Source organism: Leuresthes tenuis, unplaced genomic scaffold (genome assembly GCF_036924035.1).
Source record: "Leuresthes tenuis unplaced genomic scaffold, fLeuTen1.0.hap1 SCAF_4, whole genome shotgun sequence".
Taxonomy (NCBI): domain Eukaryota; kingdom Metazoa; phylum Chordata; class Actinopteri; order Atheriniformes; family Atherinopsidae; genus Leuresthes; species Leuresthes tenuis.
Genome location: NW_027325358.1, coordinates 29,110,983 through 29,129,131, shown reverse-complemented (window position 1 = coordinate 29,129,131; position 18,149 = coordinate 29,110,983).

Genomic DNA, 18,149 nt, shown 5'->3' with positions numbered 1-18,149 from the left:
TATTTTAACCTTTTCTTACCCGCTTTTTACCAACTATGGTCGGACATTCACACCTTCTTACAGCAGAACACCTCCGCTCCCTCTTTTGATGGTGTATGTTCGGGCAGTCAAACTTTTTCTTACCTGCTTTTTACAAACTATGGTCAGACATTCAACCCTTCTTGGAGCCGAACACATCCACTCCTGCTTTTGATTATGTATAGTTGGGCATTCGCACCTTTTCTTACCCATTTTTCAGTAATTATGGGTGTACATTCACACCTTCTTGCAGCCAAACACCTCCGCTCCCTCTTTTGATCATACATTTTCGGGCATTCGCACCTTTTCTTACCCGCTTTTTACAAACCATGGTCGGACTTTCACACCTTTTAGTAGCCGAACAACTCCGCACCCGCTACTGATTGTGTACAGTCGGGTATTTTAACCTTTTCTTACCCGTTTTTTACCAACTATGGTCGGACATTCACACCTTCTTACAGCGGAACACCTCCGCTCCCTCCTTTGATGGTGTATGTTCGGGCATTCAAACCTTTTCTTACCCGCTTTTTACAAACTATGGTCAGACGTTCAAACCTTCTTGTAGCCGAACATATCCACTCCTGCTTTTGATGATGTATGGTTGGGCATTCGAACCTACTTGTTGCCCGCTTTTCATTAATTATGGGTGGACATTCACACCTTGTCTCAGCCAAACACCTCCGCTCCCTGTTTTGATCATGTATGGTTTGACATTCGCACCTTTGCTTACCCTCTTTTTATACTGATTGCTCAAGATTAAGTTGTTCTTTCTCAAACTACAAAATTTTTTTAATTGTTGAAACTTGATTTGAAGTGGATAAATAAGGAAGACAAACAGTTTTAAGTCAGGCTGATAGCAATTAATTTTATAGCAAAATCTGTATTTCGTCATTTGTCGAGAGATGCTTATTGCTGAAGAAGTTCTTTCTCATTCTACAAAGTACAACGTTGTTTATCATTGAAACTTGATTAGACATGAATAAATATGAAGGACAAAGCAGTCTTAACATGGTTTGAGTTAAGGAATTCGTTTTATAGGAGAATCCGAATTCGTGCATAACTCGTAAAATAGAGCTTATTTTCGGATTCCTGAAGAATGAGTCTGGTTCTTTCTCATAATACAAAGTTTGTTGTTTATTGTTGAAACTTCATCAGACCGTTAGATATAGTCGGACTCACCTCGACGCACGGCTTGGGATCTGGAACCAGTACTCTTGAGAGGGGTTGGACTCTCTTCCACTCTGGAGTTGCCCGTGGTGAGAGGCGCAAAGCAGGTGTGGGCATACTTATTGCCCCCCGGCTGTGTGCCAGTACATTGGGGTTTACCCCAGTGAACGAGAGGGTAGCCTCCCTCCGCCTTTGGGTGGGGGGACGAGTCCTGACTGTTGTTTGTGCCTATGCGCCAAACAGCAGTTCAGAGTACCTACCCTTTTTGGAGTCTCTGGGGGAGGCACTGGAGAATGCTCCTACCGGAGACTCCCTCATTCTGCTGGGGGACTTCAATGCTCACGTGGGCAATGACAGTGAGACCTGGAGGGGTGTGATTGGGAGGAACGGCCCCCCCGATCTGAATCAGAGTGGTGTTATGTTGTTGGACTTCTGTGCCAGTCATAGACTGTCCATAACGAACACCATGTTCAGGCATAAGGGTGTCCATATGTGCACTTGGCACCAGGACACCCTTGGCCGCAGTTCGATGATCGACTTTGTGGTTGTATCATCGGACTTGCGGCCGTATGTCCTGGACACTCGGGTGAAGAGAGGGGCGGAGCTGTCAACTGATCACCACCTGGTGGTGAGTTGGCTCCGCTGGTGGGGGAGGATGCCGATCAGACCTGGCAGGCCCAAACGTATTGTGAGGGTCTGCTGGGCGCGTTTGTCAGAATCCCCCGTCAGAAGGAGCTTTAACTTCCACCTCCGGCAGAGCTTCAACCATATTTGAGGTGGGGGACATTGAGTCCGAATGGGCCATGTTCCGTGACTCCATTGCCGAGGCAGCTGGTCGGAGTTGTGGCCGTAAGGTGGTCGGTGCCTGTCGTGGCGGCAACCCTCGAACCTGCTGGTGGACACCAGTGGTGAGGGAAGCCGTCAAGCTGAAGAAGGAGTCCTATCGGGCCTTTTTGGCCAGTGGGACCCTGGAAGAAGCTGATAGGTACCGACGGGCCAGACGGGCCACGGCTTCGGCGGTTGTGAGGCAAAAACTCGGGCCTGGGAGGAGTTCGGTGAGACCATGGAGAACGATTTCCGGACGGCCTCGAAAAGATTCTGGTCCACCATCCGGCGTCTCAGGGGGGGGGAAGCGGCTCACAGTCAACACTGTTTACAGTGGGGACGGGGCTTTGCTGACCTCAACTAGGGATGTTGTGAGTCGGTGGGGGGAGTACTTCGAGGAACTCCTCAATCCTACCAACACGTGCTCGGAAGAGGCAGAGTCGGAGAGCTTGGAGACGGGGCCTCCCATTTCTGGGGCTGAGGTTGCCGAGGTGGTTAAAAAGCTCCTCGGTGGCAAGGCCCCGGGGGTGGATGAGGTCCGTCCTGAGTTTCTCAAGGCTCTGGATGTTGTAGGGCTGTCTTGGCTGACACGCCTCTGCAGTATCGCATTGACATCGGGGACAGTGCCTCTGGACTGGCAGATTGGGGTGGTGGTCCCCCTCTTTAAAAAGGGGGACCGGAGGGTGTGTTCCAACTATAGGGGTATCACACTCCTCAGCCTCCCTGGTAAGGTCTATTCGGGGGTATTGGAGAGGAGGATCCGTCGGATAATCGAGCCTCGGATTCAGGAGATGCAGTGTGGCTTTCGTCCTGGCCGTGGAACAGTGGACCAGCTCTATACCCTCGGCAGGATCCTGGAGGGTGCATGGGAGTTCGCCCAACCAGTCTACATGTGTTTTGTGGACTTGGAGAAAGCGTTCGACCGTGTCCCTCGTGGAGTCCTGTGGGGGGTGCTCTGGGAATATGGAGTGCCGGACCCCTTGATAGGGGCCGTTCGGTCTCTGTATGACCGGTGCCAGAGTTTGGTCCGCATTGCCGGCAGTAAGTCGGATACGTTTCCGGTGAGAGTTGGACTCCGTCAGGGCTGCCCTTTGTCACCGATTCTGTTCCTAACTTTTATGGACAGAATTTCTAGGCGGAGCCAGGGCGTTGAGGGTGTCCCATTTGGCGACCTCAGAATCGGGTCTCTGCTTTTTGCAGATGATGTGGTTCTGTTAGCGTCGTCAGGCCGTGACCTTCAGCTCTCACTGGAGTGATTCGCAGCCGAGTGTGAAGCGGCTGGGATGAGAATCAGCACCTCCAAATCCGAGACTATGGTTCTCAGCCGGAAAAGGGTGGAATGCTCTCTCCGGGTCGGGAATGAGATCCTTCCCCAAGAGGAGGAGTTCAAGTATCTCGGGGTCTTGTTCACGAGTGACGGACGAATGGAGCGGGAGATTGACGGGCGGATCGGTGCGGCGCCTGCAGTGTTGCAGGCTCTGCACCGACCCGTCGTTGTGAAGAGGGAGCTGAGCCAGAAGGCGAAGCTCTCTACTTACTGGTCAATCTACGTTCCCATCCTCACCTATGGTCACGAGTTGTGGGTAGTGACCGAAAGAACAAGATCGCGAATACAAGCGGCCGAAATGGGTTTCCTCCGCAGGGTGTCTGGGCTCTCCCTTAGAGATAGGGTGAGAAGCTCAGTCATCCGGGAGGGGCTCGGAGTAGAACCGCTGCTCCTCCGCATTGAGAGGAGTCAGATGAGGTGGCTCGGGCATCTGGTTAGGATGCCCCCTGGGCGCCTCCCTGGGGAGGTGTTCCGGGCACGTCCCACTGGGAGGAGATCCCGGGGGAGACCCAGGACACGTTGGAGAGACTATGTCTCTCGGCTGGCCTGGGAACGCCTCGGGGTCCCCCCGGAAGAGCTGGAGGAAGTGGCCGGGGACAGAGACGTCTGGGTTTCTCTGCTCAAGCTGCTGCCCCCGCGACCCGACCCCCGGATAAGCGGCAGATGATGGATGGATGGATGGATATATCCTCCACCAACCAGACTTACAACCCCCGACTAGGGTAGCAGAATTTCTAAGCATCTGTACCCCAAAACTACTATCAAAAATATATAAATTATTGTCTAAGATAGATGACACAATGTCTCTTCCATCCTCAAAATGGGAGGCAGATTTATCCATCAGTTCTGGTCATAGCTTCTAACCACAAATATGTTTGAACACCTTCATAAAGACTCGAAATCCTAATTTACAGCTCATACAATACAAAATCCTTCATAGAACACACTATACAGGATGGGTCTAACACACTCAAACATCTGCTCACATTGCACAGATAACACACCTGATGATTATGCACACGCTTTGTGGTTTTTCTGCGCCTGTCCAGAAGTTCTGGCTTGAAGTCTGTGAGGACCTATCAACATGGCTAAAGTGTAGCATCCCTGCATGCCCCACACTGTGCATACTGGGTGACTTAGACAACATCAACATGGAAATTAACTCAGCACACATGGTTGTCACAGTGTTATGTATCGCAAAGAAAACTATTCTCATGAACTGGAAAGCGAAGAACAATCTGTGTATTAACCAGTTTAGAAATTTTCTTTTAGATTATATTAGCATGGAAACAATGTCTGCCTCCTCAAAACATCAATTGGCTGAATTTCATTCTCTCTGGTCCCCTCTGATTAGTTTTATCACATAGTGGTGGTGGTGGGTTGCTGGGTGATGGTGGGTCTCAGGCCCGGGCTGCTGCGACTGGTGTGACCGGGTGGTTTGTTTGTTTGTTTTTTGATGTTATTTGTTTGTTTTTTGTAGAGGTCCTCCTGGGTGGGGTTGGATTGAGTGGGGTGGGGCGGGATGGGTACCTTCTGGGGGTACAGTAGCTCCCGGAATATGGTCGCTGCAGGCCCCGAGCCTGGTGGACATCAGGCCCTCCTACCCATTGTTGGCTCCCAGGTAGCGGGGATGCCTATTGCAGCCAGTCCCTGGCTGCCCTCTCTGGGGGAGAGTAGCTCCCCCGGTATATATCCCCATACCCCTCTCCCTTCTGGCTCCTGTACACAGCACACACTCACACATGAAGGGTTTTGGGGGCGTGTGTGTTCGGTGGGGTGTAGTGGATGGGGCCACGTAGGTGGTCCCCTTTGGTTGCACTCTGCAGTTCCCTGCCCCTGTTTTAATTACACCTTAGACATTACTACTTATCAAACACACTCACACACACACATTAGGTCTTGGGGGGTGGTTACACTGAGTGGCATCTGGTGGGCGGGGCTCTTTGGGTATGTAGGCTGCCCAGAGTGCCGCGCTCCCAGTTCTACAAGTTTGGCTGCCCCTCAATTTTAATTGCTCACTATTAGAAAATATTGAAGAGCCAGAAGGGTGAGGGGAGGGGTCTTCTTCGCACACCCCTGCTTCCTGGTGTCTGCTTGGGGCAGGAGGGGCCAGGAGGATTAATTAATTGTTCTGCTGGTTCGGGGTCTTTGGTGGCTGGGGGGTTGCTGGCCTCCTGGTGTGCCCGCTGCACTACACCCCAGCAGAGTCGAGGGAGGTAGGATGTGTGGATGTGTGGATGTATGGGACGTGAAAGTGTGTGTGGTAATGATTGGGCCTGGATCTGGGACTTGCTGTCGCCTGGCCTGCCTGTGTTTCTCCCGATGGGGCATCAGCGTTGCCTCTCCCCACTGCTCGCGACTTCACCCACCTGTGGGCACGTCTTGACTCCCAGGGCACTTGGCCAGGGGCGCTGGGGCAGGCGCTGACCCACTTTGTGGCTGTCTGGGGCGCTTGGCCCTCCTGGGTATTGGGTGGGGCCTCTGCCGGGGGGTTAGGGGGCGCTCGGGCCCAGGTCCAGTGCACGGCCCATGTCTGGGCGGCTGGGGCCTGGCGGGGTCGGTGGGCTGTTACCCCTGGTTCCCGGAGTGCCTCTGCCCTATGCTTATGGGGGCTCTTTCCGGGGGCTTCCTCTGCAGTCTTCTGGGTGGATGCGTGGTTGCCCCTGCAGTGGGCTGCCTGGGTTCTGTGCTCTGTGGGGGCTGCTGGTGGCCTGGGTCTTTTGGCCCTCTCTGCCTGCTTCTGATTGCTTGGGGGGGGGGGGGGGGCTGTGGATTGTGGCCCTGTACGCTTATACACTCATAACTAAGCACGGTTATCATGTAGGTCCTGTGCCATGGGTGTTGCATGTTCTCACACACACACACATTCATTAGTCCAGTAGCATGGTCACTAAGCAGTTGATGTATTATCATGTCGTCTCAGGTCATCTATATCCACAGCTGTGTTGTATGCGATTGCCGCTTCTTGTGCTGGTTTTTGTTTGTTTGTGTGTTTGTTTTTTCTCTGCTTGTCTGCTTTCAGGTGCTCCTGGTGGCGCTAAGGCTGGATTCCCCTCATAGGCCATGGATTGTTGTCTGTTTTGTTTTTTACAGGTGTAGCAGCTGGTTGTCTGGTTTTTGTTTCTATTTTTGTTCTGTTTCCTCTTCTTTCCTCTTCTTCTTTCCTTGTCCCCCGGTCCGGTTCAGTTCAGTTCATGTCATATATTGTAAACAGAAATAAATAAATGGGCATCAAGGGGAGCTTTACATTTATAAAACTTCCCTTGGCAAAACAAATCTGTTTGGCATCAAAGGTATTCAGACTACAATTCTTCTGACATAATGCTGAACAGGACAAGGGGAAAAAAAAGTAAAGAAGACAGTTCTGCCGAAAGCCAGGGATAGACCTGTTCTAAGTTCTATACTTTTTAAAAGGGGCGTGTTTATCAACTATGGAATTAGAAGATTTACAAAAATGGTCAAGTGCTAGATCTTCATCTGGGATTTTAACAGTGTCATATAACTATTCAACAGATCAGTTAAAAAAAAGCCTGCTCATGGAGATGTTTCAGGATCTGGATACCAAGCGTGGACCTAATGTTTTCATTTTTGCAATTCTGATACAGGCTATTGAGCAGTGATAACTAACACCAAGTTCAGATACTGCGGATTTTCTACCTTTGATATGTTAAGATTGAGCCAATCAGGGACAACCTTGAAGGATCTCTTTGGTTTTGTAGGATCAGTAATTACCTGAGAAAGGTTGATATTGGTACACACCTTTTTTAAATGATCAGAGGCAGAGTTCAACTTGTTTAAATTAAAATTGCCACACAGAGATTGGGTTTAGGCCACATGCACACAGAATGACATCAACAAATATAAGAAATATTAAACATTTACACATAGATTTTTGAATACATGTAGAGGAATGATACTTTGAAATGTGCTCATTGCGGAGTTATGATCAGTTGAGTAATGAAGGTTGAACTATTCTAGGAAAGAGGTTTTATTCCCAGCATCATGATGGACACTCCATATAGAAGGTTTCGCTAACGCATTGGAATTGTTTTACTATTTTCATATGCATGTGCAATGAAGAATTGCTTGCTGCTGATAAATGCAAAGAAGAACAGCTTACACATAGATGCTCACATATAGGCTGCTGAATGCAATGAAGACCTGCTTATCAAGTAAAGTTCAATGTCAATGTGTAATATTCAATTAGCATTTGCAAAACAGTGAAGTTAAACAATGAATGGGTCCATAGTCGGTATGAGAAGACTACAGGAATATTTACCTGGGTGTACGTTCAAACAGAGATGAGAAAATTGCGATAAATAATTGTTTGTTTGTTTGTTAGTATGTATAGGAATGTTATGTGTATAAACTGTGTTGAGTTATAGTTACTCAGTAGTGTCTCAGTGAAACAACCGACGGGGGAAGCCTTGCGGTGACAACAAAAGCAGTGTTTTACTGATCAGTCAAGTTGCTCCAGTGTACTCCATACAAACTGGTTGGCTACTGAAGGGATAGAAAATGGGGAATACTTGTTTTAAAGCAAACAAGGAATTAGATGGGAAAAATACATGTTTTAACGGGACCCAGACAATATTAAATACTCAGACAGATGGGAGAAGAAGTGTAGTTTTGTAGGAAATCACAAAATTATTACATAGAATTAGTGAAATCAATTGAAGAATGCCTTTCTGAAGAGCTGTTTACCACAGATGAGCAGCTTTGCGACCAAGCACATTGTAGATCGCTTTACTGCCAAAATGATCTAATTTAATGGATTGGTTTAGACATGCATAACAGCATTTTAAGAACAAAGAGAGAAACAAAAAGGGACAACGCTTCATGGTGGAAGGGGATGTATAAATAACTGTGTATATGATGAAGGGGGTGGCAACACCCATTCCAAAATCCCGCCATTCCGACATCCCGCTATTCCGACATCCCACCATTCTGACATACCACCATTCCGACATACCACCATTCCGACATGCAAACGTCCCACCATTCCGACATCCCACCATTGCGACATCCCGCTATTCTGACGTTCAAATGTCCCACCATTCCGACAAGGCTTTCCGTATAAGGAAATGTGTGTTACTCAACAGGTGAGTCCCTTCTTTCTGTTCATGCAATTTATATGTTTAACACATGTTTATAGACAAGCGTTATTAAAAACACAAAGTCTCCGCAACTGGAGGAGGAGAAGCAGTCCGCGGTGGTTTTCAATCACACACTCCAATGCCACTTGTTTCAACTTCCGAAAATTTAATCCAGGAAAAAAAGGCTTACAAACATGGACCAAAACGGCTCCATAACACGCACAAGAATCCAAAAGAAACGAAAGTTAACTAAAAGAAAGCAAATAAACAGTATGAAGTGGTCAAAATTGGTTTTACGCATGCCTATGTGCGTCTGGCACATGCGTCTTCGGGCTCTCCAACGTTGGTTTGTGGATGAAAGCTATATGTTCAGCTGTAATGTCATGTAAAAACAATCTCTACATGACATTTACTCCCAGGTGTGACCAGTTAGGTCCTTAAGATATCAACAGGCTGTATAAAGCTACAACCGTTGCGGCTGTGTGTTTGTGCCAAATGTGCAAAGCCCATCCGCGCTTCCCAAAATTGGAGTGAGTACTCATAAATCACGTGAATAACATGAATAAACGTTTTTACAAAATTTTGTTGTGTTTTATACGTTCTATGCTGTCATTTCTCTCTTCTCCTATTGGCAAGGCAAGGCAGAGTGCTCGCAACTGTGTCCTGTGCAGTAGCCGTGATATCTGTAATTGCAATTATTACTTTTGCATATGATGACAGCGTGCAAAAGACACATGGGCTCTGTGGAGAGCTCCGCTCCAGCTGGCTGCTGTGACAGCTCACTGACACTGTATTTCTGCTTAATCAGTTTCAGTCTCGCCAGAGTTACATTAATATCTGTATTTTTATATTTGAAATTCAGGGGATTTTGATAATAGATTATCAAAGTTTGTTTGCGAGGCTGTGGCCTCTGCATGTGCAAAGCTTGTGCGCCAAACTTTAGGGCGTATTTGCGCCGGCATATCATTAGTGCAAAATGTTTTGGGTAAAAAATAGGCTATTAAAAGGAACTGTCGGAATGGCGGTATGTTAAAAAAAAACAAAAAACATACCGCCATTCCGACCATAGGAGGAAAAAAGTGTTGGAATGGTGGGACGTTTGATAAAAAATTAAGTGTCGCCATTCCGACAATTGGAGACCCATGTCGGAATGGCGAGATGTCGGAATGGCAGCATGTAACCATGATGAAGGAGAGACCATTTGAGCAGCACAGCCATTTCGCAGCACAGGGACAGCAGTCCAAGTTACAGGATCTCCCACGTGGTATCACCTGTCACATTGTGTCAAGGCATCAAAAGAAGAAAAAATCACCAAACTCAAGGACAAAAAGACAAAGACTCCGGTGAACGAAGAGAGAGTACTGACAAACCAGAAATACAAAAGGATTCTCGTGCCTCTAATGAGGGGGTGAATATAGAATCCTCAACGATTACAACGTCTCTGGGAACTGTGACAACAACAAGGTTTAAACCATTTTGATATATATTGTAACCTATTGTCTAAGGAATAGTGCTGAAAATGAGGTAAATCTAATCCACCACTGTCCTTGGTCTTCTGTAGGGTTTTTAAACTAATACGTGGTGGTTTGTTTTTCCACAGAAATTTGGAGATGCATGAATCTAGTGACTTAAACCAAGTAGCAGATGGTTTTATGGGGATCATTGAGAACAAATAGTTAACTTTTGGTAGTATCATCATTTTAATGGATGTAACTCTCCCCATAAGTGATATAGGTAAGGACTTCCAACGAGAGATCGTCCTCTACTGTCTTTAATAATTGCACATAATTTAGCTTTGTTAGCTCTGAGATCCTGGAGGAAATGTTTATGCCTGAATATCTAATATTTCCTGACTGTAAAGTGATCGCAGGTATATTATGGACCCTACAGTTAATGGGCAGAACTGTGGTCTTAGACCAGTTGATAGAGTAGTCAGAAAGTGCTGAGAATTTATTTATGAGTGTGATCGTGTGACTGAGAGACGTCTGTGAGTTCTGAAGGAAAAGTAATACATCATCAGCATAAAGACTTATTTTATGCTCAATATTTTGGGATTAATTACTCACAAACGGGTAAGAAAAGGTAGTATTGCCAGACCATACATGATCAAAACAGGGAGCGGAGGTGGTTCAGCTGCAAGGTGTGAATGTCTGACTATAGTTTGTAAAAAGCGGGTAAGATAAGGTGCGAATGCCCGACAATGTATGATCAAAAGAGGGAGCGGAGGTTTTCGGCTGCAAGAAGGTCTGAATGTCCACCCAAAATTCCTGAAAAATGGGTAAAAAAAGGGTGCGAATGCCAAACCATACATCATCAAAAGCAGGAGTGGATGTGTTCGGCTACAAGAAGATTTGAATGTCCATCAATAATTGCTTTAAAACATGAAAGAAAATTTTCGAATATCAAACCGCACATGATCATAAGTGGGAGAGGAGTTGTTCAGCTGCAAGAAGGTGTGAATGTCCACCCATAATTACTGAAAAATGGGTAAGAAAAGGTGAAAATGCCCAACCATACATCATCAAAAGCAGGAGTGGATGTGTTCGGCTACAAGAAGGTTTGAATGTCCGAGCATAGTTTGTAAAAAGCGGGTAAGAAAAGGTTCGAATGCCCAAACATACACCATCAAAAGAGGGAGCGGAGGTGTTCCGCTGTAAGAAGGTGTGAACGTCCAACCATGGTTTGTAAAAAGCTTGTAAGAAAAGGTTCGAATGCCCGAATATATACCATCAAAAGCGGAAGCGGAGGTGTTCGGCTGCAAGAAGGTGTGAACGTCCGACCAAAGTTTGTAAAAAGCAGTTAAGAAAAGGTTCGAATATCCAACCAAACATAATCAAAAGCGGGAGCAGAGCTGTTCGACTGCAAGTAGGTGTGAATGTCCAGCCATAATTAGTCACAAACGGGTAAGAAAAGGTAGTATTGCCAGACCATACATGATCAAAACAGGGAGCTGAGGTGGTTCAGCACCAAGGTGTGAATGTCTGACTATAGTTTGTAAAAAGCGGGTAAGATAAGGTGCGAATGCCCGACAATGTATAATCAAAAGAGGGAGCAGAGGTTTTCGGCTACAAGAAGGTTTGAATGTCCGACCATAGTTTGTAAAAAGCGGGTAAGAAAAGGTTCAAATGCCTGACAATACACCATCAAAAGCGGGAGCGGAGATGTTCCGCTGTAAGACGGTGTGAATGTCCGACCATATTTGGTAAAAAGCGGGTAAGAAAAGGTTAAAATACCCGACTGTACACAATCAATAGCGGGAGCGGAGTTGTTTGGCTACAAGAAGGTGTGAAAGTCCGACCACGGTTTGTAAAAAGCGGGTAAGAAAAGGTTCGAATGCCCGAATATATACCATCAAAAGTGGAAGTGGATGTGTTCGGCTGCAAGAAGGTGTGAACGTCCGACCAAAGTTTGTAAAAAGCAGTTAAGAAAAGGTTCGAATATCCAACCAAACATAATCAAAAGCGGGAGCAGAGCTGTTCGACTGCAAGTAGGTGTGAATGTCAGATCATAATTTGCAAAAAGCTGATGAGAAAGGGTGAGAATGCCCGGCTATACACCATCAAATGCGGGAGCGGAAGGGTTCGGCTGTGAGTAGGTGTGAATGTCCAACCATAATTGCTGAAAAATGTGTTAGAAGAGACTAGAATGCCGGACAAGACATCATCAAATGCGGGAGCGGAGTTGTTCGGCTGTGAGTAGGTGTGAATCTCCGAGCATAGTTTGTAAAAAGGGGGTAAGAATAGGTTGGAATGCCCGAACATACACTATCAAAACAGGGAGCTAAGGTGGCTCAGCTGCAAGGTGTGAATGTCTGACTATAGTTTGTAAATAAGGTGCGAATGCCCAACAATGTATAATCAAAAGAGGGAGCGGAGGTTTTCGGCTACAAGAAGGTTTGAATGTCCGACCATAGTTTGTAAAAAGCGGGTAAGAAAAGGTTCAAGCGCCTGACTATACACCATCAAAAGCGGGAGCAGAGGTGTTCCGCTGTAAGACGGTGTGAATGTCCGACCATATTTGGTAAAAAGCGGGTAAGAAAAGGTTAAAATACCCGACTGTACACAATCAATAGCGGGAGAGGAGGTGTTCGGCTGCAAGAAGGTGTGAATGTCCACCCATAGTTACTGAAAAATGGGTAAGAAAAGGTGCGAATGCCCAACCATACATTATCAAAAGCAGGTGTGAATGTCAGATCATAATTTGCAAAAAGCTGATGAGAAAGGGTGAGAATGCCCGACTATACACCATCAAATGTGGGAGCGGAGTTGTTCGGCTGTGAGTAAGTGTGAATCTCCGACCATAATTGCTGAAAAATGTGTTAGAAAAGGTAAGAATGCCGGTCCATACATCATCAAAAGCGGGAGAGGTGGTGTTCGGCTGCAAGTAGGTGTGAATGTCCAGCCATAATTACTAACAAATGGGTAGGAAAAGGTAGTATTGCCATACCATATATGATCAAAACAGGGAGCGGAGGTGGTTCAGCTGCAAGAAGGTGTGAATGTCCGACTAAAGTTCAAATATATGAACAAAAGCGGGAGGAGAGGTCTTCGGATGAGAGTGGTTGAGAATTTCCAACCATAATCTATAAAATGCGGTGAAAAAAAGGTGTGATAGAACACTAAAAGGTGGAGCGGAAGTGTTCGGCTGCAAGAAGGTGTGAATGTCCTACTATATTTGGTGAAAAGCAGGTGAAGCAAGGTCTGAATGCCCAACCTTACATCATCAAAAGCGAGATCAGAGGTGTTTGGCTGCATGAAGGCCATAGTTTGCCAAAAGCGGGTAAGCTGCGAATGACCGACTAAATATCAACAAAAGGTCTTCGGATGCAACTGGGTGTGAATATCCCACCATACAAGTATCATGGAGAGGAAGCTGTGAAAAGCCGACCATAGTTGGCAAAAAGCGGGTGAAAAAAAGGTGCGAATGTCCAACCATACATGATCAAAACAGGGAGCGGAGGTGTTTGGCTGTGACAAGGTGTGAATGTCCACCCAAAACTAATGAAAAGTGGGCAACAAGTAGGTTTGAATGCCCAACCATACATCATCAAAAGCAGGAGTGGATGTGTTCGGCTACAAGAAGGTTTGAATGTCCGAGCATAGTTTGTAAAAAGTGGGTAAGAAAAGGTTCGAATGCCCAAACATACACCATCAAAAGAGGGAGCGGAGGTGTTTGGCTACAAGAATGTGTGACAGTCCGACCACGGTTTGTAAAACGCGGGTAAGAAAAGGTTCGAATGCCCGAATATATACCATCAAAAGTGGAAGTGGATGTGTTCGGCTGCAAGAAGGTGTGAACGTCCGACCAAAGTTTGTAAAAAGCAGTTAAGAAAAGGTTTGAATATCCAACCAAACATAATCAAAAGCGGGAGCATAGCTTTTCGACTGCAAGTAGGTGTGAATGTCAGATCATAATTTGCAAAAAGCTGATGAGAAAGGGTGAGAATGTCCGACTGCACACCATCAAATGCGGGAGCGGAGTTGTTCGGCTGTGAGTAGGTGTGAATCTCCGACCGTAATTTCTGAAAAATGTGTTAGAAAAGGTAAGAATGCCGGTCCATACATCATCAAAAGCGAGAGAGGTGGTGTTCGGCTGCAAGTAGGTGTGAATGTCCAGCCATAATTACTCACAAACGGGTAAGAAAAGGTAGTATTGCCAGACCATACATAATCAAAACAGGGAGCGGAGGTGGTTCAGCTGCAAGAAGGTGTGAATGTCCGACTAAAGTTCAAATATATTAACAAAAGCGGGAGGAGAGGTCTTCGGATGAGAGTGGTTGAGAATTTCCAACCATAATCTATAAAATTCGGTGAAAAAAAGGTGTGATAGAAACACTAAAAGGTGGAGCGGAAGTGTTCGGCTGCAAGAAGGTTTTAATGTCCGACTATATTTGGTGAAAAGCAGGTGAAGCAAGGTCTGAATGCCCAACCTTACATCATCAAAAGCGAGATCAGAGGTGTTTGGCTGCATGAAGGCCATAGTTTGCAAAAAGCGGGTGAGAAAAGGTGCGAATGTCCAACCATACATGATCAAAACAGGGAGCGGAGGTGTTTGGCTGTGACAAGGTGTGAATGTCCACCCAAAATTAATGAAAAGCGGGTAAAAAGTAGGTTTGAATGCCCAAGCATACATCATCAAAAGAAGGAGTGGATGTGTTCGGCTACAAGAAGGTTTGAATGTCCGAGCATAGTTTGTAAAAAGCGGGTAAGAAAAGGTTCGAATGCCCAAACATACACCATCAAAAGAGGGAGCGGAGGTGTTCCGCTGTAAGGTGTGAATGTCCGACCATAGTTGGTAAAATGTGGGTAAGAAAAGGTTAAAATACCCGACTGTACACAATCAATAGCGGGAGCGGATGTGTTTGGCTACAAGAATGTGTGAAAGTCCGACCATGGTTTGTAAAAAACGGGTAAGAAAAGGTGCGAATGCCCGTCAATGTATGATCAAAAGAGGGAGCGGAGGTTTTTGGCTACAAGAAGGTTTGAATGTCCGACCATAGTTTGTAAAAAGCGGGTAAGAAAAGGTTCAAATGCCTGACTATACACCATCAAAAGCGGGAGCGGAGGTGTTCCGCTGTAAGACGGTGTGAATGTCCGACCATAGTTGGTAAAAAGCGGGTAAGAAAAGGTTAAAATACCCGACTGTACACAATCAATAGGGTGAGTGGAGTTGTTCGGCTACAAGAAGGTGTGAAAGTCCAACCATGGTTTGTAAAAAGCTGGTAAGAAAAGGTTCGAATGCCCGAATATATACCATCAAAAGCGGAAGCGGAAGTGTTCGGCTGCAAGAAGGTGTGAACGTCCGACCAAAGTTTGTAAAAAGCAGTTAAGAAAAGGTTCGAATATCCAACCAAACATAATCAAAAGCGGGAGCAGAGCTGTTCGACTGCAAGTAGGTGTGAATGTCCAGCCATAATTACTCACAAACGGGTAAGAAAAGGTAGTATTGCCAGACCATACATGATCAAAACAGGGAGCTGAGGTGGTTCAGCACCAAGGTGTGAATGTCTGACTATAGTTTGTAAAAAGCGGGTAAGATAAGGTGCAAATGCACGATAATGTATAATCAAAAGAGGGAGCAGAGGTTTTCGGCTACAAGAAGGTTTGAATGTCCGACCATAGTTTGTAAAAAGCGGGTAAGAAAAGGTTACCATACATCATCAAAAGCAGGAGTGGATGTGTTCGGCTACAAGAAGATTTGAATGTCCATCAATAATTGCTTTAAAACATGAAAGAAAATTTTCGAATATCAAACCGCACATGATCATAAGCGGGAGAGGAGTTGTTCAGCTGCAAGAAGATGTGAATGTCCACCCATAATTACTGAAAAATGGGTAAGAAAAGGTGAAAATGCCCAACCATACATCATCAAAAGCAGGAGTGGATGTGTTCGGCTACAAGAAAGTTTGAATGTCCGACCATAGTTTGTAAAAAGCGGGTAAGAAAAGGTTCGAATGCCTGAACATAGACCATCAAAAGAGGGAGCGGAGGTGTTCCGCTGTAAGAAGGTGTAAATGTCCGACCATAGTTGGTAAAAAACGGGTAAGAAAAGGTTAAAATACCCGACTGTACACAATCAATAGCGGGAGCGGAGTTGTTTGGCTACAAGAAGGTGTGAAAGTCCGACCACGGTTTGTAAAAAGCGGGTAAGAAAAGGTTCGAATGCCCGAATATATACCATCAAAAGTGGAAGTGGATGTGTTCGGCTGCAAGAAGGTGTGAACGTCCGACCAAAGTTTGTAAAAAGCAGTTAAGAAAAGGTTCGAATATCCAACCAAACATAATCAAAAGCGGGAGCAGAGCTGTTCGACTGTAAGTAGGTGTGAATATCAGATCATAATTTGCAAAAAGCTGATGAGAAAGGGTGAGAATGCCCGGCTATACACCATCAAATGCGGGAGCGGAAGTGTTCGGCTGTGAGTAGGTGTGAATGTCCAACCATAATTGCTGAAAAATGTGTTAGAAGAGACTAGAATGCCGGACAAGACATCATCAAATGCGGGAGCGGAGTTGTTCGGCTGTGAGTAGGTGTGAATCTCCGAGCATAGTTTGTAAAAAGGGGGTAAGAATAGGTTCGAATGCCCGAACATACACTATCAAAACAGGGAGCTGAGGTGGCTCAGCTGCAAGGTGTGAATGTCTGACTATAGTTTGTAAATAAGGTGCGAATGCCCAACAATGTATAATCAAAAGAGGGAGCGGAGGTTTTCGGCTACAAGAAGGTTTGAATGTCCGACCATAGTTTGTAAAAAGCGGGTAAGAAAAGGTTCAAATGCCTGACTATACACCATCAAAAGCGGGAGCGGAGGTGTTCCGCTGTAAGACGGTGTGAATGTCCGACCATATTTGGTAAAAAGCGGGTAAGAAAAGGTTAAAATACCCGACTGTACACAATCAATAGGGGGAGCGGAGTTGTTTGGCTACAAGAAGGTGTGAAAGTCCGACCACGGTTTGTAAAAAGCGGGTAAGAAAAGGTTCGAATGCCCGAATATATACCATCAAAAGTGGAAGTGGATGTGTTCGGCTGCAAGAAGGTGTGAACGTCTGACCAAAGTTTGTAAAAAGCAGTTAAGAAAAGGTTCGAATGTCCAAGCAAACATAATCAAAAGCGGGAGCAGAGCTGTTCGACTGCAAGTAGGTGTGAATGTCAGATCATAATTTGCAAAAAGCTGATGAGAAAGGGTGAGAATGCCCGGCTATACACCATCAAATGCGGGAGCGGAAGTGTTCGGCTGTGAGTAAGTGTGAATGTCCAACCATAATTGCTGAAAAATGTTTTAGAAGAGACTAAAATGCCGGACAAGACATCATCAAATGCGGGAGCGGAGTTGTTCGGCTGTGAGTAGGTGTGAATCTCCGAGCATAGTTTGTAAAAAGGGGGTAAGAATAGGTTCGAATGCCCGAACATACACTATCAAAACAGGGAGCTGAGGTGGCTCAGCTGCAAGGTGTGAATGTCTGACTATAGTTTGTAAAAAGCGGGTAAGAAAAGGTTAAAATACCCGACTGTACACAATCAATAGCGGGAGCGGAGGTGTTCAGCTGCAAGAAGGTGTGAATGTCCACCCATAATTACTGAAAAATGGGTAAGAAAAGGTGCGAATGCCAAACCATACATTATCAAAAGCAGGTGTGAATGTCAGATCATAATTTGCAAAAAGCTGATGAGAAAGGGTGAGAATGCCCGACTATACACCATCAAATGCGGGAGCGGAGTTGTTCGGCTGTGAGTAAGTGTGAATCTCCGACCATAATTGCTGAAAAATGTGTTAGAAAAGGTAAGAATGCCGGTCCATACATCATCAAAAGCGGGAGAGGTGGTGTTCGGCTGCAAGTAGGTGTGAAAGTCCAGCCATAATTACTAACAAACGGGTAAGAAAAGGTAGTATTGCCAGACCATACATGATCAAAACAGGGAGCGGAGGTGGTTCAGCTGCAAGAAGGTGTGAATGTCCGACTAAAGTTCAAATATATGAACAAAAGCGGGAGGAGAGGTCTTCGGATGAGAGTGGTTGAGAATTTCCAACCATAATCTATAAAATGCGGTGAAAAAAAGGTGTGATAGAACACTAAAAGGTGGAGCGGAAGTGTTCGGCTGCAAGAAGGTGTGAATGTCCTACTATATTTGGTGAAAAGCAGGTGAAGCAAGGTCTGAATGCCCAACCTTACATCATCAAAAGCGAGATCAGAGGTGTTTGGCTGCATGAAGGCCATAGT